The sequence below is a fragment of the Bombina bombina genome, chromosome 6 (genome assembly GCF_027579735.1).
Source record: "Bombina bombina isolate aBomBom1 chromosome 6, aBomBom1.pri, whole genome shotgun sequence".
NCBI classification, from domain to species: Eukaryota; Metazoa; Chordata; class Amphibia; order Anura; family Bombinatoridae; genus Bombina; species Bombina bombina.
The window spans coordinates 224,699,717-224,712,756 of record NC_069504.1 but is presented as its reverse complement, the minus strand read 5'-3'; the positions used below and the strand labels follow the sequence as shown (position 1 = coordinate 224,712,756).

The 13,040-nt window shown below is 42.3% G+C and overlaps 1 protein-coding gene across 1 annotated transcript in view; it reads left to right on the top strand.

Moving 5' to 3' along the window:
- The window catches only part of RPAP3 (RNA polymerase II associated protein 3), a 214,134-nt gene that overhangs the window by 131,713 nt on the left and 69,381 nt on the right, over positions 1-13,040 (top strand). The window lies entirely within an intron of this gene.

The window sequence follows — 13,040 nt, the reverse complement described above, 5'->3', positions numbered from 1 at the left end:
AATGGAGCACTTCAGATTTTGCTCCAGGATTTAAAGGACTGTGCACTCTGTAGTTTTGATGTCTATGCCTTCTCCAAGTATGCATAATTTTATTTTCTATTTTGCAGGATTGTTACCAGTTCAGCTTTGCAATTCCTGAAAGGGTCACATTAGGCATTTTAACCATCTAATGCTGCTTACGCCAAAGGAATCTGTCCTCTCTATAGTTCCTTAATACAAAGGAGCGCTTTAGATTTTGCTCCAAGATTTAAAGGTTTGTGCGCTGTGTAGTTGTCTGAAAGTCATCTTAAAGTTACATTATCAGGTTACTCTGCATCATCCGAGATCAGAACACATTAGGATGCTCTTAAAGTGTTTCAGAATCAGACACCTCAGGTGTTTTCTAAAGGTGAGTTTTGATCTTTTTTTTTTCCCTGATTAGGACACAGTCAACTTCTTTCATGTCTGAGCTTGAACATCTTGGCTCTTTGTTTAAATAGGTTTTATGTACTTTAGGCTTCCAAGACCTTAAATCATCTAAGAAAAAAACCTTCCGGACAACTGGATTTGAATTAAAACCTTATACTAAGTCACAAGAGTTTTTTTTTCCTGTAACTAAGGCTCTTATTAAAATAGAGTGTCATAGTGTAAACTAAGCCTGGTGTTCTCTTTTAATTCGTCCTCTAAATTGAATAGGATATTTCCTTTACCAACTTCTAATGTAGAGCTTTGGGAAACTTTTCCAGTGGTGGATGGTGCTGTTCGCTTTAGCCAAACTCACTACTATTCCCTTTAATACATTTTTCAGGAACCATATGAACATGAAATTGATAACCTTTTATCGAAAGGCCTTTTTCTGCAATCATTGCTTCTGATGCAGTTGCGTCTGCTCATTGGTGTTACAATTTGCCTGTGTATATTTCAGAAGACTCTGTGGTTGAAGATTTTTAAAATTGTTTGAAACTTCTAAAGTCAACTAATGCACTTATTTTTTATTCCATTGTTGACATAATTCGATTTTTATTTTAAGTATATGACTATAGCAGTGCTGACTAGAAGGTCTTTATGATTTGTCATTTTCAGCAGAGTGTCCAAAGAAAGACTTTTATCTCTTCTTTTCAAGAGAGAATTTTTTTGGACCTGGAATTGATATTCTCATTGCCTCTGTAGCTTGAGGAAAGGGAACTTTTCTCCATCAGGACAAGAAGTCTAAGGGAAAAATAGAACAAATTATCGTTTATCATTCCTTTTGGCAATCTAAGAACCAAACATCTTCCTCCTCCTTACAATGAACTGAATCTTCCTAGTCTTCCTGGAAGATTAATCCAGTTTGAACAAGGCCAAACATTTTGTATCAGCATGAAGGTATGGCCCCAATCCAGATTCTGTTCTTTTCTCCAACATTGGTGTGTCCGGTCCACGGCGTCATCCTTACTTGTGGGATATTCTCTTCCCCAACAGGAAATGGCAAAGAGTCCCAGCAAAGCTGGTCACATGATCCCTCCTAGGCTCCGCCCACCCCAGTCATTCTCTTTGCCGTTGCACAGGCAACATCTCCACGGAGATGGTTAAGAGTTTTTTGGTGTTTAAATGTAGTTTTATTCTTCTATCAAGTGTTTGTTATTTTAAAATAGTGCTGGTATGTACTATTTACTCTGAAACAGAAAAGGATGAAGATTTCTGTTTGTAAGAGGAAGATGATTTTAGCAGACAGTAACTAAAATCGGTTGCTGTTTCCACACAGGACTGTTGAGATGAAGTAACTTCAGTTGGGGGAAACAGTTAGCAGACTTTTCTGCTTAAGGTATGACTAGCCATATTTCTAACAAGACCATGTAATGCTGGAAGGCTGTCATTTCCCCTCATGGGGACCGGTAAGCCATTTTCTTAGTTAAACATAAAAAGAATAAAGGGCTTCAAAAAGGGCTTAAAAACTGGTAGACATTTTTCTGGGCTAAAACGATTGCTTTACTAGGCATATTATGCAGATTCTAACTAATAATTGGTATTATAATCTTGGGGAACGTTTAGAAAAACGGCAGGCACTGTGTTGGACGCCTTTTTCAGATGGGGGCCTTTCTAGTTATAGACAGAGCCTCATTTTCGCGCCATTAATGCGCAGTTGTTTTTGGAGAGCAAGGCATGCAGATGCATGTGTCAGGAGGTAAGAATCTCTGAAAAAGCTTATAGAAGGCGTCATTTGGTATCGTATTCCCCGGTTATGCTCCGGTTCCGTTAATTTAAGGGTTAAAGCTCTGAAATTTGGTGTGCAATACTTTTAATGCCTTAAGACACTGTGGTGAAATTTTGGTGAATTTTGAACAATTCCTTCATATTTTTTCACATATTCAGTAATAAAGTGTTTTCAGTTTGAAATTTAAAGTGACAGTAATGGTTTTATTTTAAAACGTTTTTTGTGCTTTGTTGACAAGTTTAAGCCTGTTTAACATGTCTGTACCATCAGATAAGCTATGTTCTATATGTATGAAAGCCAATGTGTCTCCCCATTTAAATTTATGTGATAATTGTGCCATAGTGTCCAAACAAAGTAAGGACAGTAATGCCACAGATAATGATATTGCCCAAGATGATTCCTCAAATGAGGGGAGTAAACATGATACTACATCATCCCCTACTGTGTCTACACCAGTTATGCCCACACAGGAGGCACCTAGTACATCTAGTGCGCCAATACTTATTACCATGAAACAATTAACGGCTGTAATGGATAACTCCATAGCAAATCTTTTATCCAAAATGCCTACTTATCAGAGAAAGCGCGATTGCTCTGTTTTAAACACTGAAGAGAAAGAGGACGCTGATGATAACTGTTCTGACATACCCTCACACCAATCTCAAGGGGCCATGAGGGAGGTTTTGTCTGATGGAGAAATCTCAGATTCAGGAAAAATTTCTCATCAAGCTGAACCTGATGTTGTGACATTTAAATTTAAATTAGAACATCTCCGCGCACTGCTTAAGGAGGTGTTATCTACTCTGGATGATTGTGACAATTTGGTCATTCCAGAGAAATTATGTAAGATGGACAAGTTCCTAGAGGTTCCGGGTCCCCCCCCTGACGCTTTTCCTATACCCAAGCGGGTGGCGGACATAGTAAATAAAGAGTGGGAAAGGCCCGGCATACCTTTTGTTCCCCCCCCTATATTTAAGAAATTATTTCCTATAGTCGACCCCAGAAAGGACTTATGGCAGACAGTCCCCAAGGTCGAGGGGGCGGTTTCTACTCTAAACAAACGCACTACTATTCCTATCGAAGATAGTTGTGCTTTCAAAGATCCTATGGATAAGAAATTAGAGGGTTTGCTTAAAAAGATTTTTGTACAGCAAGGTTACCTTCTACAACCAATTTCATGCATTGTTCCTGTCACTACGGCAGCGTGTTTCTGGTTCGAGGAACTAGAAAAATCGCTCAGTAAAGAATCTTCGTATGAGGAGGTTATGGACAGAGTTCAAGCACTTAAATTGGCTAACTCTTTTGTTTTAGATGCCGCTTTGCAATTAGCTAGATTAGCGGCGAAAAATTCAGGGTTTGCTATCGTGGCGCGCAGAGCGCTTTGGCTAAAGTCTTGGTCAGCGGATGTGTCTTCCAAGACAAAATTGCTTAACATTCCTTTCAAAGGTAAAACATTATTTGGACTTGATTTGAAAGAGATTATTTCAGACATCACTGGGGGAGAGGGCCACGCCCTCCCACAGGATAGGTCTTTTAAGGCTAAAAATAAGCCTAATTTTCGTCCCTTTCGCAGAAACGGACCAGTCTCTAATTCTGTATCCTCTAAGCAAGAGGGTAATACTTCACAACCCAAACCAGCCTGGAAACCAATGCAAGGCTGGAACAAGGGTAAGCAGGCCAAGAAGCCTACCTCTGCTACCAAAACAGCATGAAGGGATAGCCCCTGATCCGGGACCGGATCTAGTGGGGGGCAGACTTTCTCTCTTTGCTCAGGCTTGGGCAAGAGATGTTCAGGATCCTTGGGCGCTAGAAATAGTTTCTCAAGGTTATCTCCTGGAATTCAAGGAACTACCCCCAAGGGGAAGGTTCCACAGGTCTCAATTATCTTCAAACCAAATAAAGAGACAGGCATTCTTACATTGTGTAGAAGACCTGTTAAAGATGGGAGTGATACATCCAGTTCCAATAAGAGAACAAGGAATGGGATTTTATTCCAATCTGTTCATAGTTCCCAAAAAAGAGGGAACATTCAGACCAATTTTGGATCTAAAGATCCTAAACAAATTTCTCAGGGTACCATCGTTGAAAATGGAAACTATTCGAACGATCCTACCTACTATCCAGGAAAATCAATTTATGACTACCGTGGATTTAAAGGATGCATACCTACATATTCCTATCCACAAGGAACATCATCAGTTCCTAAGGTTCGCTTTTCTGGACAAGCATTACCAGTTTGTGGCACTTCCATTCTGATTAGTCACTGCTCCAAGGATTTTCACAAAGGTACTAGGGTCCCTTCTAGCGGTTCTAAGACCAAGGGGCATTGCAGTAGTACCTTACTTGGACGACATCCTGATTCAAGCGTCGTCCATGTCAAAAGCAAACTCTCATACGGACATCGTCCTAGCCTTTCTCAGATCTCACGGATGGAAGGTGAACAAAGAAAAGAGTTCTCTGTCCCCGTCAACAAGAGTTCCCTTCTTGGGAACAATAATAGATTCCTTAGAAATGAGGATTTTTCTGACAGAGGCCAGAAAATCAAAACTTCTAAGCTCTTGTCAAGTACTTCACTCTGTTCCTCGTCCTTCCATAGCGCAGTGCATGGAAGTAATAGGATTGATGGTTGCAACAATGGACATAGTTCCTTTTGCACGAATTCATCTAAGACCATTACAACTGTGCATGCTCAGACAGTGGAATGGGGATTATACAGACTTGTCTCCGACGATTCAAGTAGATCAAAAGACCAGAGATTCACTCCGTTGGTGGCTGACCCTGGACAATCTGTCACAGGGAATGAGCTTCCGCAGACCAGAGTGGGTCATTGTCACGACCGACGCCAGCCTAGTGGGCTGGGGCGCGGTCTGGGAATCCCTGAAAGCTCAGGGGTCTATGGTCTCGGGAAGAGTCTCTTCTCCCGATAAACATTCTGGAACTGAGAGCGATATTCAATGCTCTCAGAGCTTGGCCTCAACTAGCAAAGGCCAAATTCATAAGGTTTCAGTCAGACAACATGACGACCGTTGCATATATCAATCATCAGGGGGGAACAAGGAGTTCCCTGGCGATGAAAGAAGTGACCAAGATAATTCAATGGGCGGAGGATCACTCCTGCCACTTGTCTGCGATCCACATCCCAGGAGTGGAAAATTGGGAAGCGGATTTTCTGAGTCGTCAGACATTCCATCCGGGGGAGTGGGAACTCCATCCGGAAATCTTTGCCCAAATAACTCAATTATGGGGCATTCCAGACATGGATCTGATGGTGTCTCGTCAGAACTTCAAGGTTCCTTGCTACGGGTCCAGATCCAGGGATCCCAAGGCGACTCTAGTAGATGCACTAGTAGCACCTTGGACCTTCAACCTAGCTTATGTATTCCCACCGTTTCCTCTCATCCCCAGGCTGGTAGCCAGGATCAATCAGGAGAGGACCTCGGTGATCTTGATAGCTCCTGCGTGGCCACGCAGGACTTGGTATGCAGACCTGGTGAATATGTCATCGGCTCCACCATGGAAGCTACCTTTGAGACAGGACCTTCTTGTTCAGGGTCCATTCGAACATCCGAATCTGGTTTCCCTCCAACTGACGGCTTGGAGATTGAACGCTTGATTTTATCAAAGCGTGGGTTTTCAGATTCTGTAATAGATACTCTGATTCAGGCTAGAAAGCCTGTAACTAGAAAAATTTACCATAAAATATGGAAAAAATATATCTGTTGGTGTGAATCTAAAGGATTCCCATGGAACAAGACAAAAATTCCTAAGATTCTATCCTTTCTACAAGAAGGTTTGGAGAAAGGATTATCTGCAAGTTCTCTGAAGGGACAGATCTCTGCTTTATCTGTTTTACTTCACAAAAGACTGGCAGCTGTGCCAGATGTTCAAGCATTTGTTCAGGCTCTGGTTAGGATCAAGCCTGTTTACAGACCTTTGACTCCTCCCTGGAGTCTAAATCTAGTTCTTTCAGTTCTTCAAGGGGTTCCGTTTGAACCCTTACATTCCGTAGATATTAAGTTATTATCTTGGAAAGTTTTGTTTTTGGTTGCAATTTCTTCTGCAAGAAGAGTTTCAGAGTTATCTGCTCTGCAGTGTTCTCTGCCCTATCTGGTGTTCCATGCAGATAAGGTGGTTTTGCGTACTAAGCCTGGTTTTATTCCGAAAGTTGTTTCCAACAAAAATATTAACCAGGAGATAGTTGTACCTTCTTTGTGTCCGAATCCAGTTTCAAAGAAGGAACGTTTGTTACACAATTTGGACGTAGTCCGTGCTCTAAAATTCTATTTAGAGGCTACTAAAGATTTCAGACAAACATCTTCCTTGGTCAAAAAGCGACTTCTACCTCTCTTTCCTTTTGGCTTAAAAGCATTATCCGATTGGCTTATGAGACTGCCGGACGGCAGCCTCCTGAAAGAATCACAGCTCACTCCACTAGGGCTGTGGCTTCCACATGGGCCTTCAAGAACGAGGCTTCTGTTGACCAGATATGTAAGGCAGCGACTTGGTCTTCACTGCAACCCCAACCCCAACAGGAAATGGCAAAGAGCCCAGCAAAGCTGGTCACATGATCCCTCCTAGGCTCCGCCTACCCCAGTCATTCTCTTTGCCGTTGCACAGGCAACATCTCCACGGAGATGGTTAAGAGTTTTTTGGTGTTTAAATGTAGTTTTTATCCTTCAATCAAGTGTTTGTTATTTTAAAATAGTGCTGGTATGTACTATTTACTCTGAAACAGAAAAGAGATGAAGATTTCTGTTTGTAAGAGGAAGATGATTTTAGCAAACGTTACTAAAATCGATTGCTGTTTCCACACAGGACTGTTGAGATGAAGTAACTTCAGTTGGGGGAAACAGTTGGCAGACTTTTCTGCTTGAGGTATGACTGGCCACATTTCTAACAAGACTATGTAATGCTGGAAGGCTGTCATTTCCCCTATGGGGACCGGTAAGCCATTTTCTTAGATTAAGTAAAAGAATAAAGGGCTTCATATGGGCTTAAAAAACTGGTAGACATTTTTCTGGGCTAAAACGATTACTTTGCTAAGCATATTTTGCAGATTATAACTCTTAATAGTTATTATAATCTTGGGGATTGTTTTAAAAAAACGGCAGGCACTGTATTGGACACCTTTTTCAGATGGGGGCCTTTTCTAGTCATTTTCGCGCCACTAATGCGCAGTTGTTTTTGGAGAGCAAGGCATGCAGATGCATGTGTGAGGAGCTAAGAACCACTGAAAAAGCTTATAGAAGGCGTCATTTGGTATCGTATTCCCCTCTGGGCTTGGTTGGGTCTCAGCAAAGCAGATAGCTGGGACTGTATAGGGGTTAAATGTAAAAACGGCTCCGGTTCCGTTATTTTAAGGGTTAAAGCTTTCAAATTTGGTGTGCAATACTTTTAAGGCACTGTGGTGAAATTTTGGTGAATTTTGAACAATTCCTTCATACTTTTTCACATATTCAGTAATAAAGTGTGTTCAGTTTAAAATTTAAAGTGACAGTAACGGTTTTATTTTAAGTGCTTTGTTGACAAGTTTAAGCCTGTTTAACATGTCTGTACCATCAGATAAGCTATGTTCTATATGTATGAAAACTAAGGTTTCTCCCCATTTAAATTTATGTGATAATTGTGCCATAGTGTCCAAACAAAGTAGGGACAATGATGCCACAGATAATGATATTGCCCAAGATGATTCCTCAAATGAGGGGAGTAAGCATGATACTGCATCATCCCCTTCTGTGTCTACACCAGTTTTGCCCACACAAGAGGCCCCTAGTACATCTAGTGCGCCAATACTTATTACCATGCACGGCTGTAATGGATAATTCTATTGCAAACATTTTATCCAAAATGCCTACTTATCAGAGAAAGCGCGATTGCTCTGTTTTAAACACTGAAGAGCAAGAGGACGCTGATGATAACTGTTCTGACATACCCTCACACCAATCTGAAGGGGCCAGGAGGGAGGTTTTGTCTGAGGGAGAAATTTCAGATTCAGGAAAAATTTCTCAACAAGCTGAACCTGATGTTGTAACATTTAAATTTAAATTAGAACATCTCCGCGCACTGCTTAAGGAGGTATTATCTACTCTGGATGATTGTGACAATTTGGTCATTCCAGAGAAATTATGTAAGATGGACAAGTTCCTAGAGGTTCCGGTGCCCCCCGATGCTTTTCCTATACCCAAGCGGGTGGCGGACATAGTAAATAAGGAGTTGGAAAGGCCCGGCATACCTTTTGTTCCTCCCCCTATATTTAAGAAATTATTTCCTATAGTCGACCCCAGAAAGGACTTATGGCAGACAGTCCCCAAGGTCGAGGGGGCGGTTTCTACTCTAAACAAACGCACTACTATTCCTATAGAAGATAGTTGTGCTTTCAAAGATCCTATGGATAAAAAATTAGAGGGTTTGCTTAAAAAGATGTTTGTTCAGCAAGGTTACCTTCTACAACCAATTTCATGCATTGTTCCTGTCACTACGGCAGCGTGTTTCTGGTTCGAAGAACTAGAAAAGTCGCTCAATAAAGAATCTTCGTATGAGGAGGTTATGGACAGAGTTCAAGCACTTAAATTGGCTAACTCTTTTATTTTAGATGCCGCTTTGCAATTAGCTAGATTAGCGGCGAAAAATTCAGGGTTTGCTATCGTGGCGCGCAGAGCGCTTTGGCTAAAGTCTTGGTCAGCGGATGTGTCTTCCAAGACAAAATTGCTTAACATCCCTTTCAAGGGTAAAACACTGTTTGGTCCTGATTTGAAAGAGATTATTTCAGACATCACCGGGGGAAAGGGCCACGCCCTCCCTCAGGATAGGTCTTTTAAGGCTAAAAATAAGCCTAATTTTCGTCCCTTTCGCAGAAACGGACCAGCCTCTAATTCTACATCCTCTAAGCAAGAGGGTAATACTTCACAACCCAAACCAGCCTGGAGACCGATGCAAGGCTGGAACAAGGGTAAGCAGGCCAAGAAGCCTGCCACTGCTACCAAAACAGCATGAAGTGATGGCCCCCGATCCGGGACCGGATCTGGTGGGGAGCAGACTTTCTCTCTTTGCTCAGGCTTGGGCAAGAGATGTTCAGGATCCTTGGGCACTAGAAATAGTTTCTCAGGGTTATCTCCTGGAATTCAAGGAACTACCCCCAAGGGGAAGGTTCCACAGGTCTCAATTATCTTCAAACCAAATAAAAAGACAGGCATTCTTACATTGTGTAGAAGACCTGTTAAAGATGGGAGTAATCCATCCAGTTCCAATAGGAGAACAAGGGATGGGGTTTTACTCCAACCTGTTCATAGTTCCCAAAAAAGAGGGAACATTCAGACCAATTTTAGATCTCAAGATCCTAAACAAATTTCTCAGGGTTCCATCGTTCAAAATGGAAACCATTCGAACGATCCTTCCCACCATCCAGGAAGGTCAATTTATGACCACGGTGGATTTAAAGGATGCGTACCTACATATTCCTATCCACAAGGAACATCATCAGTTCCTAAGGTTCGCTTTTCTGGACAAGCATTACCAGTTTGTGGCACTTCCATTCGGATTAGCCACTGCTCCGAGAATTTTCACAAAGGTACTAGGGTCCCTTCTAGCGGTTCTAAGACCAAGGGGCATTGCAGTAGTACCTTACTTGGACGACATCCTGATTCAAGCGTCGTCTCTGTCAAAAGCAAAGGCTCATACGGACATCGTCCTAGCCTTTCTCAGATCTCACGGATGGAAAGTGAACAAAGAAAAGAGTTCTCTGTCCCCGTCAACAAGAGTTCCCTTCTTGGGAACAATAATAGATTCCTTAGAAATGAGGATTTTTCTGACAGAGGTCAGAAAATCAAAAATTCTAAGCTCTTGTCAAGTACTTCATTCTGTTCTTCGTCCTTCCATAGCGCAGTGCATGGAAGTAATAGGATTGATGGTTGCAGCAATGGACATAGTTCCTTTTGCACAAATTCATCTAAGACCATTACAACTGTGCATGCTCAGACAGTGGAATGGGGATTATACAGACTTGTCTCCGACGATTCAAGTAGATCAAAAGACCAGAGATTCACTCCGTTGGTGGCTGATCCTGGACAACCTGTCACAGGGAATGAGCTTCCGCAGACCAGAGTGGGTCATTGTCACGACCGACGCCAGCCTAGTGGGCTGGGGCGCGGTCTGGGTATCCCTAAAAGCTCAGGGTCTATGGTCTCGGGAAGAATCTCTTCTCCCGATAAACATTCTGGAACTGAGAGCGATATTCAATGCTCTCAAAGCTTGGCCTCAACTAGCAAAGGCCAAATTCATAAGGTTTCAATCAGACAACATGACGACTGTTGCATATATCAACCATCAGGGGGGAACAAGGAGTTCCCTGGCGATGGAGGAAGTGACCAAGATAATTCAATGGGCGGAGGATCACTCCTGCCACTTGTCTGCAATCCACATCCCAGGAGTGGAAAATTGGGAAGCGGATTTTCTGAGTCGTCAGACATTCCATCCGGGGGAGTGGGAACTCCATCCGGAAATCTTTGCCCAAATAACTCAATTATGGGGCATTCCAGACATGGATCTGATGGCCTCTCGTCAGAACTTCAAGGTTCCTTGCTACGGGTCCAGATCCAGGGATCCCAAGGCGACTCTAGTAGATGCACTAGTAGCACCTTGGACCTTCAACCTAGCTTATGTATTCCCACCGTTTCCTCTCATTCCCAGGCTGGTAGCCAGGATCAATCAGGAGAGGGCTTCGGTGATCTTGATAGCTCCTGCGTGGCCACGCAGGACTTGGTATGCAGACCTGGTGAATATGTCATCGGCTCCACCATGGAAGCTACCTTTGAGACAGGACCTTCTTGTTCAAGGTCCATTCGAACATCCGAATCTGGTTTCCCTCCAACTGACGGCTTGGAGATTGAACGCTTGATTTTATCAAAGCGTGGGTTTTCAGATTCTGTAATAGATACTCTGATTCAGGCTAGAAAGCCTGTAACTAGAAAAATTTACCATAAAATATGGAAAAAATATATCTGTTGGTGTGAATCTAAAGGATTCCCATGGAACAAGATAAAAATTCCTAAGATTCTATCCTTTCTACAAGAAGGTTTGGAGAAAGGATTATCTGCAAGTTCTCTGAAGGGACAGATCTCTGCTTTATCTGTTTTACTTCACAAAAGGCTGGCAGCTGTGCCAGACGTTCAAGCGTTTGTTCAGGCTCTGGTTAGAATCAAGCCTGTTTACAGACCTTTGACTCCTCCCTGGAGTCTAAATCTAGTTCTTTCAGTTCTTCAAGGGGTTCCGTTTGAACCCTTACATTCCGTAGATATTAGGTTATTATCTTGGAAAGTTTTGTTTTTGGTTGCAATTTCTTCTGCCAGAAGAGTTTCAGAGTTATCTGCTCTGCAGTGTTCTCCGCCCTATCTGGTGTTCCATGCAGATAAGGTGGTTTTGCGTACTAAGCCTGGTTTTCTTCCGAAAGTTGTTTCCAACAAAAATATTAACCAGGAGATAGTTGTACCTTCTTTGTGTCCGAATCCAGTTTCAAAGAAGGAACGTTTGTTACACAATTTGGACGTAGTCCGTGCTCTAAAATTCTATTTAGAGGCTACTAAAGATTTCAGACAAACATCTTCTTTGTTTGTTGTTTATTCTGGTAAAAGGAGAGGTCAAAAAGCAACTTCTACCTCTCTTTCTTTTTGGCTTAAAAGCATTATCCGATTGGCTTATGAGACTGCCGGACGGCAGCCTCCTGAAAGAATCACAGCTCACTCCACTAGGGCTGTGGCTTCCACATGGGCCTTCAAGAACGAGGCTTCTGTTGACCAGATATGTAAGGCAGCGACTTGGTCTTCAAAGCACACTTTTGCCAAATTTTACAAATTTGATACTTTTGCTTCTTCGGAGGCTATTTTTGGGAGAAAGGTTTTGCAAGCCGTGGTGCCTTCCATTTAGGTGACCTGATTTGCTCCCTCCCTTCATCCGTGTCCTAAAGCTTTGGTATTGGTTCCCACAAGTAAGGATGACGCCGTGGACCGGACACACCTATGTTGGAGAAAACAGAATTTATGCTTACCTGATAAATTACTTTCTCCAATGGTGTGTCCGGTCCACGGCCCGCCCTGGTTTTTTTAATCAGGTCTGATGAATTATTTTCTCTAACTACAGTCACCACGGTATCATATGGTTTCTCCTATGCATATTTCCTCCTGTACGTCGGTCGAATGACTGGGGTAGGCGGAGCCTAGGAGGGATCATGTGACCAGCTTTGCTGGGCTCTTTGCCATTTCCTGTTGGGGAGGAGAATATCCCACAAGTAAGGATGACGCCGTGGACCGGACACACCGTTGGAGAAAGTAATTTATCAGGTAAGCATAAATTCTGTTTTTTCCATCAAATCAAATCTCAAATCATTAAATTTGAAGGTATGGAAATTGAATGCCTGATTCTTAGTCATAGAGGTTTCTCTGACTCAGTAATTAATACTATGTTACAGGCTCGTAAATCTGTGTCTAGGAAGATTTATTATCGAGTCTGGAAGACTTACATTTCTTGGTGTTCTTCTCATAAGTTCTCCTGGCATTCTTTTAGAATTCCTAGAATTTTACAGTTTCTTCAGGATGGTTTGGATAAAGGTTTATCTGCAAGTTCTTTGAAAGGACAAATCTCTGCTCTTTCTGTTCTTTTTCACAGAAAGATTGCTAATCTTCCTGATATTCATTGTTTTTTGCAGGCTTTGGTTCGTATCAAGCCTGTCATTAAGTCAATCTCTCCTCCTTGGAGTCTTAATTTGGTTCTGAGGGCTTTACAGGCTCCTCCGTTTGAACCTATGCATTCTCTGGATATTAAATTACTTTCTTGGAAAGTTTTGTTCCTTTTGGCCATCTCTTCTGCTAGAAGAGTT